The following is a 15169-nucleotide window of genomic DNA, read 5'->3' as shown; positions in this document are numbered from 1 at the left end:
AAAAAAACTGACAGTGGTTTTAGCTTTAAATACATTTCTAGGGTCTGATCACATCAGATGTACTGGGACTGCACTTGGTACAAGGCAAAGACCTTGTTACCCATCAGACCAGCTAACATCACCATGCTATGTATACTTGTTTTGGAACAGCACGGTGCAACCCAGTCTATCACACCATGCTGCAGCCAATAGAACCTAAAGAAATGTCACTTTTTTGTTTGCGTAAAAAATAATACATATAGGACAAATCTGACAGGATGGTGTGAGCTGGGGATAGGTAGCAGGAACAAAGCTAACTGGAGCTTTCAGGCACAGATATCAGTGATGTAGGGATAAACAGTGCACTTTATTGGTGCTATTTACAAGTCTTCTTACAGATGCCATAAAGTGTCCACAAAAATAAAAAAAGGACAAAAACTCTAATGCCGCGTACACACGACCGGACTTTCCGGCAGAAAAGGTCGGACGGTCTTCCCCACACACGAATGGACTAAAGTCCTTTCGAAAGTCTTTTTTTTTTTTTTTTTTTAACGTGATGATGTATGATGGGACTAGAAAAGAAAGTTCAATAGCCAGTAGCCAATAGCTGCCCTTGCGTCGTATTTGGTCCATTGGACCAGCATACAGACAAACGGTTTTCCAGATAGGAATGGAGTCCATCAGACAGATTTGAAACATGTTCTATTTCTAGGTCCATTGGAATTTTTAAAAGAAAAATGATCGGACTATCCCACACATGATCGGACTATCCGACAGAATGATTCCGTCCTATTCTGCTGGAAAGTCCGGTTGTGTGTACGGGGCTTAAAAACAAAATCCTAGTCGTGTCCCGGAACCAACTATACAAATCCATGTCCATGCTAACAGGCTAATCACATAAGCAGCAATAGTAATTACATTCCCAGATATACAGATGGCCACTGGAGGGAGCATTTATAGGTCTCAAAATAAAATACAATAAAACCAGCAAAATCAAACAAAGTAAAACCCTAGAACTCATGTCAACATTATAAGAATAATTCTAAATTTTGATTGGCTGGAATTATGCTATTGGGGGTTATTTATGAAAGGCAAAACCACTTTGCACTACAAGTGCAAAGTGAACTTGGAAGTGCAGTTGCTGTAAATCTGAGGGGTAGATCTGAAATGAGGGGAAGCTCTGCTGATTTTATTATCCAATCATGTGCAAGATAAAAATGCTGTTTTTTTCTTTATTTTCCTTGCATGTCCCCCTCGGATCTACAGCGACTTTACTTCCAAGTGCACTTTCAGTGCAATTTTCTAGTGCACTTTACACTTGTAGTGCAAAGCAGATTTGCCTTTAGTAGATAACCCCCACTGTGTCCCTTTAAGCAACAGAGAGTACAGGCTCAGATCCCGTGTCTGTGGGCATATTCACAGCATTCCAATTATGTCATCCCAAGGTTGTGTTAAAACTTGTGTTTTCTGCTGACATACCAAACATTTTCAAAACACCGTTTAGCAATAAAACAACAATGAGAGCAGCAGCAGAAAGTGTGAATTGTGCCGCAGTGAGAAAATGGTGAAAATAAACTGGTCCCAGCCCTGCATTTATCCTGAAGGTGGCTCAGCATAATCCCTGTGGAATCCAGTTTTCAGATTTTCACACTGCTCACTTAACAGCAAGCTGGGAGAGGAATGACTCAAATGCCCTAAATGTTCCACATATTTTCCAGGTCTATGTATTTTTAAGCTTTTTGATTATATGTTAATTGATTTTCTTTGGTTTATTTATCAAGCCTTCATAAATTTGCTGAGACATGTTCTGTGCTACTAAAGCTATGCACCAGATAATCGTATTTCTAAGGACAACAAGACAGCCAGTTTATTATAGAAGGAAACTGTTACTGTACTTTGCACATCGTAATTTGCTTTCTGTAATGTAATATCAAATAAACCAATACATTTATTTACTAATTGACATAGCAGACCCTTTTTACGCAGCTAAATGTGATAGCTACACACATATCCTGGTTTCATCACATGTAATCTGACAAAGTGTAATGCCCGCTCTTGTACAAGAGGTCAGAGAATATAGCTGGTTAGTGTAGCTTCACCTGTAGTAGCCCCTGTTCCAGGGGTGTTGCTAGGTGGGAAAAAGACCAGGGGCTTAAGCCCAAATTAAAATTTTATAACCCCTCCCACATTTTAGTCCAGCCCAGCCCAAGCCCGGCATCATGGGGTGGTTTAGGCTCACTTGCGGTTTGCTACCTGGCCCACCAGTGCCCATCAATGCAGCCTCACCAGTGCCCATCAATGCAGCCCCAAGTCACCGGTGCCCATCAGCTCAGCCTCACCGGTTCTCATCAATACAGCCTGAAGTCACCAGTGCCCATCAATGCAGCCTGATCAGTGTCCATCAGTTCCCGGCCTCATCCCATCAGCTCAGCCTTACCTGGCTGTGCCCACCATTGCAGCCTGATCAGACAGCAGTGCCCGGGGATCTTCCACTTATCTGGCGCATCCCGCGTCACACTAAGTCCCACCTCCTGGACCGATGCAGCTCCTATGATGGACGTTACACGTCACGTCATTGGCCCAGTAAGGAGAATAAAACGTGTAAGGACCTCTGCGCTACTAAAAGTGACAAGTGCTTATATGAACTGAATTGGACCAGTGATGTCCATCATAGGAGCTCAGCTGGTCCAGGATACTGGACATGCCAGGTTAGCAGGAGATGGAGATCCCTACTCTGTAAACAGTGCTCTCCCCCCCCCCCCCTTCTCTTCACGCAGCCAATAGCCCCAAGCTCCCGATCAACCCCAGGCCCTGGGGCTAATAATCATCATTGTTCAGACCAGGACACGGGGCTTTTTGGGGGCCCACAGCACTAATCTCAATGGGACACGATCAGATTTTTTTTTTACCATTTTTAACTTTCATTGGGAGAGATTGACTGGTAAAGAAATCAATCATTTATCAAAGATTTCATGGCCACCATTAAAAGTACTTTTGTTCTTTTTTCTTGTAGTGCTCTTTTATCCCTACCTACGACTGATCAAACACTCTAGTAGCCCCAAATCAGGCTTCATCACCCCAAACGTGGAAGACTTTTCTTATATAAAAGGATCTTTTTGTGTAGACCAGCTGTATGTGACCTTTCATGTATGTATGTCATAAAGGGCTGTGTGAAAGCCTGAGTCCCAAAACCTAGAACGTTTATACAAAACAGATGCCGAGTCCCATGATTTGAAATGATTTAAAAATGTCTGTACTACAAACCAGTCGTCAGTTTGTCACTTTTGCACTGAAGTTAAAAAGCCATGAACAAAATGACATTTTGCTACAGAACGAAGTAAACATTCAGAACTGTTTTACACGCAAGCAGCACTGTTTTTTCCCTAAACTTATACTTATAGTTATAGAGAGCAGACGATGGCCGGATGTTTACAAATCATATGACCACTGAAAGATCTTTTCCTCTTGAAGAACCTTGCACTAATGCTGGAATATATGATACAAGCTTGAATACTAATGCCCACTACACGCGATGAGCTTATCGGACAAACATTCGTTCGTTTGCTTGTTTTTTAATGCTAATCTCAGATCGAATCTGAAGAGTTTACTAATGTCATAAAAATTCTCATGAGAGAATAAAAATTCGTAAGTAAGGTGATGTGTTGTATGTGTATTGCATTTTCAAACGACAGCTGTACTGAATCAGGCTGGGTTCACACTGGTACGACACAACAGTTGTAAGACTGTGGATCCAATTGGATTTGGTCCCCCCAAAATCGACACCAGACCCTTATCCGAGCACGCAGCCTGGCAGGTCAGGAAAGGGGGTGGGGAAGACCCAGCAGAGGCAGAAGACAGCGGACAGAGGGAGAAGAACCGAAGAGGGCTAGAAGACCCGGAGAGGGGAGAAGAACCAGTAGAAGACATCAGCGGAGGAGGCAGAAAAGCCAGAGAGGGGAGAAGAGATCAGAAGAGACGTCGGAGCTGCATTAATAAATTACTTTAAAAACATGTGTAAATGTGTTTTATTTTTGACAATGTACTGGATACTCAGTCACATAGGGTGGAGGGCCAGGATCTGGAGGCCCCTCCCCCTTGTTAAAGGGGGCTGCCAGATTCCAATAAGCCCCCTGCCAGTAGACCCCGAAACCAATGGCCTGGGTTGTCAGGAAGAGGCCCTTGTCGATGGGTGCAAGATGCTTTGGGGTGGGGGGTGCAGGGCCCCCCTGCCCCAAAGTACTGACCCCCCCATGTTGAGGGCATGCGGCCCGGCTTGCTCGTCCCCACCCACTTTCCTGATCTGCTGGGCTACGATAATGGTAATATAATAGATAATAGATAATACCAGATAATGGTCTGGTATGGATTTTGGGGGGACCCCATGCCATTTTTTCTGCATGGGGGTTACCCTTAAAATCCATACCAGACCGAAGGGCCTGGTATGCTCTTGGAGGGGAATCCATGGCTTTTTTTTTTTTTGTGTGGAATTCCCCTTCAAGATCATCAGAGCACAAGCCACATGCCAAAGTCGGATCAGTTAAGACCGCGATCCGAATTTAGTGATATTCAAAGGGCTGAAGTAGGATCAAAGTCAGACCAAAGTAGTGCAGGCAGTGATTTTCAAAGTCGGACCAGTTAAGACAGCTCTCATAAGGAAACATTGCTTATTTCATGCGACATGAGCTCCCAATGTCGGAACGTTTGTCATACTAGTGTGAACCCAGCCTAAAACGAAAATTGCACAATCTGGAATCGTACGAAAAATATTTTTTGTGAATGTCCGATTTAATTATCAGATGAACTGTCCTGACCAGCTCTCAAAAGCTCTGTGCCAACGATCCGATTATCGTACGATTGCTTCGAAAGTGGTATTATACGTAAGATTTTCTGATCGTGTGTACAGGGCTTTATGTTTACACACTGAAGTGCTGATATTTTCTTGGGGGAAAGACGTGTCTGCAAGCCAAAAAATGTTTATCATAGTCAACAGCATTTTCCCTCTAGAGAAATTTCTGTGTATAGTGTCCTTTGAGGTTTACTGGCATCAAGAAACATGCCAGTCTTTGACTGAGCCTGCTTTTTTAACAGGCTCAGGTTATAACAATTTACACCATGAAAACACGGTCGTTTGTGTTTGCTGAGAGTCCCAATGCCCTGATCCTGTCGCATCACACTGTTTACTTTTTTGGATGAACTGTATTTAAATGCCACAAAGTTCTATCAGCCACAGCACTGTGTGATGCAGTGGACAATACTTTGTGACTGGCCGTCTGCTCTTTCAGATCTGATTTTTTTTAGTCTAAAGGCAGGGTTATGAGAAGGAACCCAGTAATAATTTAAATTGGACTAAAATACATTTTGTAATTAAAACAGAAAATTATTATTATTTTACATGTCATTAGAATGTTGATGAGGGGAGAAGGGGGGAGGAACCATGGAAGGAGTAAAAAAAACCAGATAAAAAGTGGTTCTAAAAGGCAAAATGTTTTTTTCTTTAATGCATTCTATGCATTAAAGCGGAGTTACGCCGAACAAAAATAAAAGTAATCAGCTACAAATACTGCAGCTGCTGACTTTTAATATTAGGACACTTACCCGCTCAGGGAGCCCGCAAATTCCTCACCCGAAGTCGATCTGTCTCTCGGCTCCCGGGTGGAGGCGCTGGCATCTTCGGTAAGGGAATTAGGAAGTGAAGCCTTGCGGCTTTGCAGCCTGGTTCCCTACTGCCCATGCGTGAGTCGGACTGGGTCTCCCCTATCTTCTGGGACCTGTGTGTCTCCCAGAAGACAGCAGAGGGGATAGAGGAGGCCCCAGACATGGCATAGATCGTGGTGGATACTGTGGGAGCAAATACCTGGATTCTAAAAGGGTATCTGCTCCCCCCCTCCCCTCGGAAAGGTGCGAAATGCGATACTGGAGGGGGGGGGAATCCGAAAAGCGGAAGTTCCATTTTTGGGTGGAACGTCACTTTAAGGTAAAAATACTTCTGCATGTTGTTCCCTCCCCCCCGGCCCCCCTTATACTTACATGAGCCCAATAGCAGAGGCTCTGCCTGCTCTCTCTGCTCATTATCTCAGACAAGGCAGTGGGAACCACTGGCTGCGAATCACAGCCAGTGAGGAAGTATCGGGGGCAGGATCAAGTCCAACTGTGTGCATCAATAGATGCAGACAGCGAGGCTTGGGAGTGAGCATGCACGAGTGCTCTCATAGCAAGCACTTGGTTGGTAGGGGGGAGGAGCCAGGAGCACTGGTAGGAAACTCCAGAAGAGGAGGACCAGGGCTGCTCTGTGCCTAACCATGGCACAGAGCAAGTAAATATGGCCTGCTTGTTAATATAAAAAAAAAAAAAAACATTTAGAATCACATTAAAACTTAAGCATTAAAGAAACCATTTCCTATGCAAATGTGTACAGAAATTTGTTCAAATATGAACTATTACCTTACATTATTCAACAATACATAAAGAATAACTCTGCTCCAGCCTACCAACTGAGGTCCAGTTCTTCCCCTGTTTGGATCCTTCAATTTGGCCTCTTATACAGGCTGTCAATCAAAGCCCGCACGTCAAAGGCACCTCTGCCCTTCCTGTGACAGACACACGTCGCTGTTTATGCTCAGAAGAGCGCATACGTTGTTCAAGACAGAGATGAAGGCTTAGCTGTTGACTTTTGACAAAGTCAAAATCTGCATATCAGGGACAGCACAGTGTTGTCTGTTTGCTTCGAAATAAGCAAAACATTTGAAGGAGCTGATGAAGATTATGAAGGTTACTAAAAATAGAATTGCATGTGCTAATGTCAGATTTCCGAAAATCACATATATGAGTGGCATTTGTGAATCAATACATTTTTTTAAAGATCTACTTCATAAAATGTAAATTATTTCTTCTTTGAAAGCGAGGAAGACTGGATTTTATTATGAGAGAGACAGAAACAAGACTTTAAGCAGACTGCATAGATCTAGAAAGGAAAGACAAACACAGCTGTATGTCAAGCAACTATGCTAGTTTATATTTAAGTAGTACTTCCTATGCATCATTTTTCTAAATATAACTGAAAGATTCATGATAAAATTACAACTAAATCGGTTCTATGCATGAAGGTACAAAACCTTCAATGTGCAGCTCCCCTCTCTGGGGGGGACTCAGCTGGGGGCGCCAGAGGGGAACCCAAGAAGAGGAGGATCCGGGCTGCTCCGTGCAAAACTATTGCACAGAGCAAGTATGACATATTTTTTTTTTTTTTTTTTTTTTTAAACACCACACACACACCTTGAACCTTTACAAACTACAATCTTTACATGCAAATGAAAAGCTATTAATAAATAATATATATGAAAAAAAAAAAAAAAAAAAAAAAAAAAAAAGAAGAAGAAGAGCACCAAAAGCAACAGATTGGAGATTAGAAGACATAAAAAAAAATAAACACACACACAGACACACACACACACATATTACTTCTGGGGCCAAAGCAGTGTTGTGACAGGTTCTTATCCCATCCTCTGCCTCTTACGGGAGGAGAGGGAGTACCATATTCATTGGCATCTGCTCCCACTTCTGCAATTATCACCTAGGCGAAGATGACGGCCTTTGCCCTGCCCTCTTCCGCAGCCTGGGACACATCACATGTCCTAGGAGGCTGGAATATCATTCACAGGGCATTACGCAAGCTCACACCTATGCTGTGGTTCCTCTAGAACAGGGGTCTCAAAACTTTCTAAACAAAGGGCCAGTTTACTGTCTGTCCCTCAGACTTAAGGGGGGCCAGACTGTGGCCAGTGGGGCTAGAAATTGTCCTGTGTTAGTGGCAGGAAAAACAATGTGCCACCTTTGATACTAGGGGGAATACTAGGAATAGTGCCCCATTTCTGGTGATAGTGGAAGGAATAATGTCCCATTTCTGCTGATAGGTAGGAATAGTGCCCCATTTTTGTGAAAGGGGGAGCAATAGTGTTTCATATCAGTGAGATAAATAGCACCCCAAGGGCCAAATAAGGGCAAGCAAAGGGCAGTTTGGAGACAGTTTGGAGACCACTGCTCTAGAAGCCACAACCAGCTCCCATATCCAAGATGACAATGCCAGGGAACAGCAGCGGTAAGAAGAACTGTCTGTGAGAAGACGGCTTTGCAGTCCGGGCACTGGTAAGTACCTGATTTTTAAAAATCTGTAGCAACAGTATAATTTAAAAAAGAAAAACTGAAGTTCCTCTTGAAGCCCTCGTTCAAATTGACTGCAGCTTTGAAATCACGTAACTTCATCTGAAATCACATGATTTCAAAGCCACGTCAGTGCGACTTTGGGTGTGACTTGGAAGACATCTGTGCGGCAACAAAGAGAAACACACTACCCAAAGGGTTTGGAGAGTGCTGCTCACCCCGAACAGGCAAAAAAATAGAACAAATTCCCCCACAGTGGGGTTTTAGGCTGTGCGGCTTCATACACAGATGTCTAGGCAAGTCTCACCCGAAATCGGCAAAAGTAGTGCAGGAAATACCTTTTCAAATCAATGCGCTTCAGCAAAGTCAGTGTCGCACTAATCTGAACAGTGCGATTGCTGGCAACAGAGTGCAATTTGTCATGCGATTTGACCTGTCAAGTCGCTCCAATGTGAATGAGGGCTTAGGCCTCTTGCAGGCGACTGTAAAAATGTACTGATATTTATACGCTGGCAGAAAGGTCCCGAATAAAAAAAATAAAAAAAAATAAAAAACACATGCTAAGATTCATAGGGACCCCACCCTAAACACTTTTATCTGCATGTATTCATGCATATAAATTACTGTATAATTTTCTGGGGGTTTTTACCCATCGCTACATTTCAGATCTTTACACTATCAACAAGTTCATAAAAAACAAAACAAAAAAACGCTGCATGGCTACAAATGTGGCTCGCCTTTCACTTGTGTGTAGGGGCCTCAATAAGATGCAGTCCATTCCCAGATTCTCTGCACTCCTACCCACCATATGACAGCATAATCCCAGAAGAAACTGGGACTGTAGCAGCTAAACAATCCAGAATTAGAAGACGCTCAAAGTTGACATTTTCCAGCATTATAGCTACAAAGAAATCAGAGACTACTGCAGTAACGTTTTAAACAAAGTAGATTTGCTTTTTGCCTAATATGGCTGCGCAAAAGAATGTGGGAAAAAAACATTGTGGGTTATTTACTAAAAGAAAATCCACTTTGCACTGCAAGTGCACTTGGAAGTAAAGTCGCTGTAGATCCGAGGGGGACATGCAAGGAAAATAAAAAACAGCATTTTAGCTTGCACATGATTGGATGATAAAATCAGCAGAGCTTCCACTCATTTCAGATCTACCCCTCAGATTGAGAGCGACTGAACTTCCAAGTGCACTTTCAGGGCAAAGTGGATTTGCCTTTCGTAAATAACCCCCATTGTCACTTGAATAGGAGATACTACCAGCACTCCTTCTGCAAAGGAGACTGCACAAGATGCCTACAAAAGTACCTGGCTCAGGGTGCCTCCTGTCTCATACACACTAACAAACAACACTTGAAAAAATGTCTGGCATTGTTACATGAGTGTTAACAAGCACTGCATTCCATTGTGTGAGCCCTTTCACAGACATTTTGCATGCAATTTCCCGTGAAATTGTTTTTTGCAAACATTTTGTATTTTGTGGGCGTTACCATTGACTACGACGAGAAGTGAAATCGCTTCAAAAATGCGGCGTGAAGAAGTTATTTCCATGTCATTCAATGCAAAGGTGGAACAGACAGAATCTCAAGCAACTGTACATGGCAACCAATCAACTTCTATCTTCAACTGGTTCAGTTAAGCGACAATCACACTTGCGAATGAGCCCGAGACGAGAATCCCAGCAATTAACTGTGGAAGGCAGCCTCATTGAAAGCAATAGGAGACTGCAGGCTCCCACAGCCAATTACAGACCCTCGTGCAGCGTTCACCTGTAAATGATGGCCCTGGATGCAGACTGTCTGGAATGAGTTGCTGTGGCAATGTCCAGGATTCCTTTTACTGAACCCCAATGTTTTAAGTATATAATATGAGTAAAAAGCAGAACCACAGTAAGGGCTCATGTACACGGGCATAAAAAAACAAAAAAAAAAAAAACGCTGCATTTAGCAATGTATTTTCTGCATGAAAAAAAAGATTCTCTGTAAAATACACATCTAAATATATGTGTTTATGCCTATACATAGGTAAAATCTGCAGCTGTGTCCCACTTGTTTTATGCATGACTAAACACAGCTGTGTGTGGACTCATTGATTACTATAGGGATGCATTAAGGGCCAGTTCACACTGCTGCGATTTAGGAGAACCCTGCGAATTCCCGCATCGCATGTTTCCCAGTGGCAGTTCACACTGCCCTATGCAAACTGCTGGGAGTGTCAAGTAAAAGTTAATGACACCCCCAAATCAGTTTGCATATCGCAGTGCAACCTGCATACTAGGACAGGAATCATATTGCATGGGTGTGAAAACACAATGCGACCCGATTCTGCTGCGGACAAATAAAAAAATAAAAAAAGGTCCTGTGTGAGTTTGATGTGATTTCAGCCATATGATCTTTATTGCTGAAATCGCATCGCACAGAGATCTATGTGATTTTCACTGCAGTGCGGTGCGAATCACATCCAATCTCTGACATCGCACCAGTGTGAACCGGCCTTTAAATGCACACAAAACTATCTGCTGTATGCATCCAAACGCAGCACTTTAAGCCCGTGTGAATGGGCTCTAAGGGCTTGCTCGCATTTCTGCATCAAAAAAATATTTAGGTATTTAATGTAGGCCATTAGTCCCTTTTCTGATGTGTAACAGTTGGGCTAATTTACTAAAGGAAACTAGACTGTGCACTTTGCAAGGGAATGTGTTCTAGTAAATGATTGGAAGCTCTGACTTCCATCATCCAATCACGGCAGGCAAAAATGCTGTTTTATTTTCCCCATTTTCCTTTCATGTGATTGGGCATTTTTTGCAGAGTGAAGCGTCACCTCCTTTAGTAAGCCCTGGAACAAATGCCCTTGTAGAGTGCAACTGCACTTGCAAAGTGCACAGACTATTTGCCTTGGAATGAATGTTTTGTATGCGATTTCCAGCGGTAAAACAATAGTTCTACATTTGTTTTGCAGCTGAATACATAGCTTTCTGTAGTCTCAGTAGAGTTGTCTCCTCCCAACACCTGTGCTAAGCAGATGAGTCAGCAGACAGGGAAACGGACGGATTTGCTACTTTGATTGACAAGCTCAGAAATGATCTCATTCTCCCTGCACATTGTTTCATTTTGAAAAACGTCTCAGCTTAAATACATTTTTCCAAGAAAACTGAATGGGGTCAGTGGTAGATTGGCTCATAGTGAACAAAGTGTAGTGTGCTACAGATCCTTCCTTCATGTCCTTACCTTCACACCTGCCTCTATTGAGAGAGTTTGCAAATATCATTCCAGCCTGAGCAGGCCCAGCAGCAGAAAAAAAAAAAAAAAAAAAAGAAGGCTCAACTAGCACAATTTCAAACCCGCATTTCAATGCGAGTTTGGGGGGCGATTTGAAAGACATCTGTCATCTGTGCAGAGTCATGCACAGATGTCTATTGAAATAGCCCCCAAAGTCAGCAAAAGTAGTGCAGAAACTACTTTTGGGAATCATTACGGCACCGCAAAGTCAGCGTCACACCTATTTGGACAGTGCAATAGACTCAGATTTGGCATATCACCCCGATGTGAACGGGGGCTAAAAGTCTCATGCCACGTACACATGACCAGACTTTCCGGCAGAATAGGTGCGACGATAGTGCGATCGTTTTTCTTTTAAAAATTCAGACTGACCTAGAAATAGAACATGTTTCAATCCATCCGACGTACTCAATTCCTATCGGGAAAACCATTTGTCTGTATGCTGGTCTGACAGACCAAATACAAAACGCAAGGACAGCTATTGGCTACTGGCTATTGAACTTCCTTTTTTAGTCCAGTCGTACGTCATCACGTTCAAAATGAACGGACTTTAGTGTGGGTAAGTCCCTTCAGTCGGAAGTCCGTCGTAACTTGGGAAGACCGCCAGACCTTTTCTGCCGGAAAGTCCGGTCGTGTGTACACAGCAAAGAGGGGGAGCTTTACTAAAACGGGTGCGCACAGAATCTGGTGGAGCTCTGGATAGTAACCAGCTTCTAACTTCAGCTTTTTCAATTAAGCTATGACAATAAGCCTAGGTTTACAATGGTATGATTTGGCATGCGATTTGACATGTCAAATCATATTTCGAAACAACGGCCGTTGCTGGCAGTGGCACCATCTGAATCGGTGCAACGCTGCACCGATTCCTAAAAGTGGTTCCTGTACTACTTTTGGTGACTTCGGGGGGAATTTGTATAGATATCTGTGCAGGAACTCACACAGATGTCTGTCAAACCGCCTCAAAGTCGGACTGCATTGCCGGTTTAAAATCGCGCGAGTTCATCTAAACTCAACATCAATGTGAACCCAGGCTAAAACTTGAAAGCTGATTTGTTACTATGCAGAATTGAACCAGATTCTGTGTGCATCAGTTTTGGTAAATCTCCCCCTAAGAATTGCAGTACTGATGGTTTAATCAAAAAAGTGCATAGCCTGCCCCCTCCTCCCTGTTTGTGGGTGTCTCTTATAGCGAATGTCTATCAACACATACACCGCCAGGCAAGTCACGCTCCTGTCACCTCCTCCCTATTCCAAGCAATATGATTGATGGCAGCAAGAGCTTATGGCTTTGATGCCCTCAGTGTCTCGTGTAAAATTAGAACGTATGGGAAATGGCGCTGATCAATCACTGAGCCATTAGCAGTAAAATGGACAGCATGTGAGGTGTAGCACATGTACTGGGGTGTGCTTTACTTTAATGCCATTATTCCATTAAGGAAAAAAAATATAAAAAATACTTGAAGCCTTTAGTACTACTTTAATAAAGCTTGCTGAAATATATGTAGCAGAAGGCGAAAGGTTCACTTTAAAAAAATTCTGACTTCACTTTTGATATTCTAGCTCTCAACATTACCCAGCTCCTATTTCTTCTTCAACATTCTTACTCAACTTGGAATGTACTGTAAGTAACAGATGCTAAAGGGCCTCCAAACTTAAATGCACGATGCCTCAAATAAATGAGATATTAATAACCTTTCTGGATATAAATGAACGAGTTTCAATACCTTCAAAGAATTTAGAATTTCATGTTTAATTACAACTAAAGAAATTTTTCTTTTTAAAATTGACACAGGTCCTCTGCTTTAGCACCATCCAAAAATTCAGAACCTTCAAATAACTACCACTCATGCACCCCCCTTGTAAGAAATACAAATGGCCTTGTTGAGCTGTTGTTTACAATGACAATAATAATAGGAGCAAGTTACAGAGCAAATGCAATAGAAGGGATACTTTAGGGCAGACTATTTCAACCTTTCGGTCTCAGGGAACCCCTGTTAAAAATGGCTATATCTAAAACTCATGATACCATGGTGTGATGGTCAGTGGAAGAGTGTTCCTTACATCTGTGGTCTTGGGGAAGAATTTCCCCCTACAGATAGCTAAAAAGATCATTGGTGTCAGTAGGAACTTATATTAGAGCCAAAAATTGGCCATTGATCAAGGAACCCCTAGCAACCATTGGAGGAACCCTAGCTGAGAAGCCCTGCTTTAGGGCAAAAGTAAAATGTTTTGTGGCTCATCAGTCTGATTACTTTTTTGGATTAATAGGCCTTATGCCCTGTACACATGGTCGGACATTCTGACGGATTTTGGCCCAAACTTGTCTTGCATACACACGGTCGCACAAAGTTGTCGAAAAATCCGATCGTTCAGAACGAGGCAACAAACCACATACGACGGGACTATAAAGAGGCCAGTAGCCAATAGCTTTCGTCTCGTAATTTATTCTGAGCATGAGTGGCACTACTTTATTTATTTTGGGGGGGGGGGGGGGGGAATTATACCTTTGTTTTATAAATAATCATTTAAAATGAGGTACATCCATGACACAGAATTCACAGAGCAATCTGCGCTTTCTAAAGAGACAGCACTGAAGAAACTTTTTACCTTGAGACTTTCTCTTGCTCTCTGGCTGAAACTTTAGTGTTATATCATCTAAAAGTGAAAGCAGTGGCTGGGAGGGAAGAAGGCACATTGAAATTCATATATGCTTTGTCCACAAAACAACAGGTTCACTTCAATGCCAGCCCACACAACTACTTAAAGCCGAGTTCCACCCAAAAGGGAAGCTTCACTTATTTGCCTCCAACCGCCCCCCCTCTGCTGCCACATTTGACAGGTACCCGCTCCCACTTCCAGGTGACTTCCCTGGGGTGAACTCATCCGGAAGTTCGCCCCCCCTCCTCCGCCGCTGGCCATTCCCCATGTGCAGCGCGTTTCACGCATGCGCAGTAGGGAATCGTTTGTGAAGCCGCAAGGCTTTACTGACGCTTTCTGTTACCCGAGATGAGGGTGGAAGCACCCAAAAGGCGATTAAAAAAAAAAAAAAAAAAAAAAATCATCACAGGTGAAGACACCGCTGGATTCGTGGACAGGCAAGTGTCCTAATATTAAAAGTCAGCAGCTACAGTATATGTAGCCGCTGACTTAATTTTTTTCTGAAGTAGCCTGGAGCTCCACTTTAAGCTGGCCAAAGATGGAGTGATTTTCCCCATCAACACAGTCAGCATTGATGAGGGAATCTCTCCTACAGAGCAGTGGTGTTTTCCTGGCAGGGGGAGCTGTCCTGGCCAGGAGAAAACACAGTGATTACTGTCACCCAACACAGCTTAGTGTGCCGCTCAGGCTCTCTTGAACGTGGTGTAAATGCTGAGCTTCCACCGATGGGATTGCTCATCCCATTTATTGCAATCACAGAAGGTTAGGAAAGGACTCCCTGTAGCCAAACAAATGCTGTCCTTAAGATGAGTGTTTAAATGGCAACCTCAGCCTGGACTCCAGCCAGGCCATGCCCTCAACTCGTTTCGCTCTGCCCCTTGGCACTTAGTCATGACTAAGCGCTGAGTGGGCAGAGCAAAACATATTGGGGTTGGCTGAAATACAGGCTGAGGTTGCCATTTATACACTCATCTTAGGGACATCATCCATGTGCGGTTACAGGAAGTCCTTTCTTAACCACACAGCGATTATGGTTAGCCGCTATAGCAGTTGATTGATCAACTTGGGTAAAATCAGCCTGCCCATACTA

General features: G+C 43.1%; 1 protein-coding gene across 3 annotated transcripts in view; it reads right to left on the bottom strand.

Annotated features, from left to right (window-relative positions):
- Positions 1-15169, bottom strand: part of PDLIM7 (PDZ and LIM domain 7) — a 162312-nt gene that overhangs the window by 127824 nt on the left and 19319 nt on the right. The window lies entirely within an intron of this gene.

This window comes from Lithobates pipiens, unplaced genomic scaffold (genome assembly GCF_037356315.1).
Source record: "Lithobates pipiens isolate NorthernLeopardFrog02 unplaced genomic scaffold, aLitPip1_a1.2 Scaffold_8, whole genome shotgun sequence".
Taxonomy (NCBI): Eukaryota; Metazoa; Chordata; class Amphibia; order Anura; family Ranidae; genus Lithobates; species Lithobates pipiens.
This window is presented reverse-complemented; position numbering and strand designations above follow the sequence as displayed.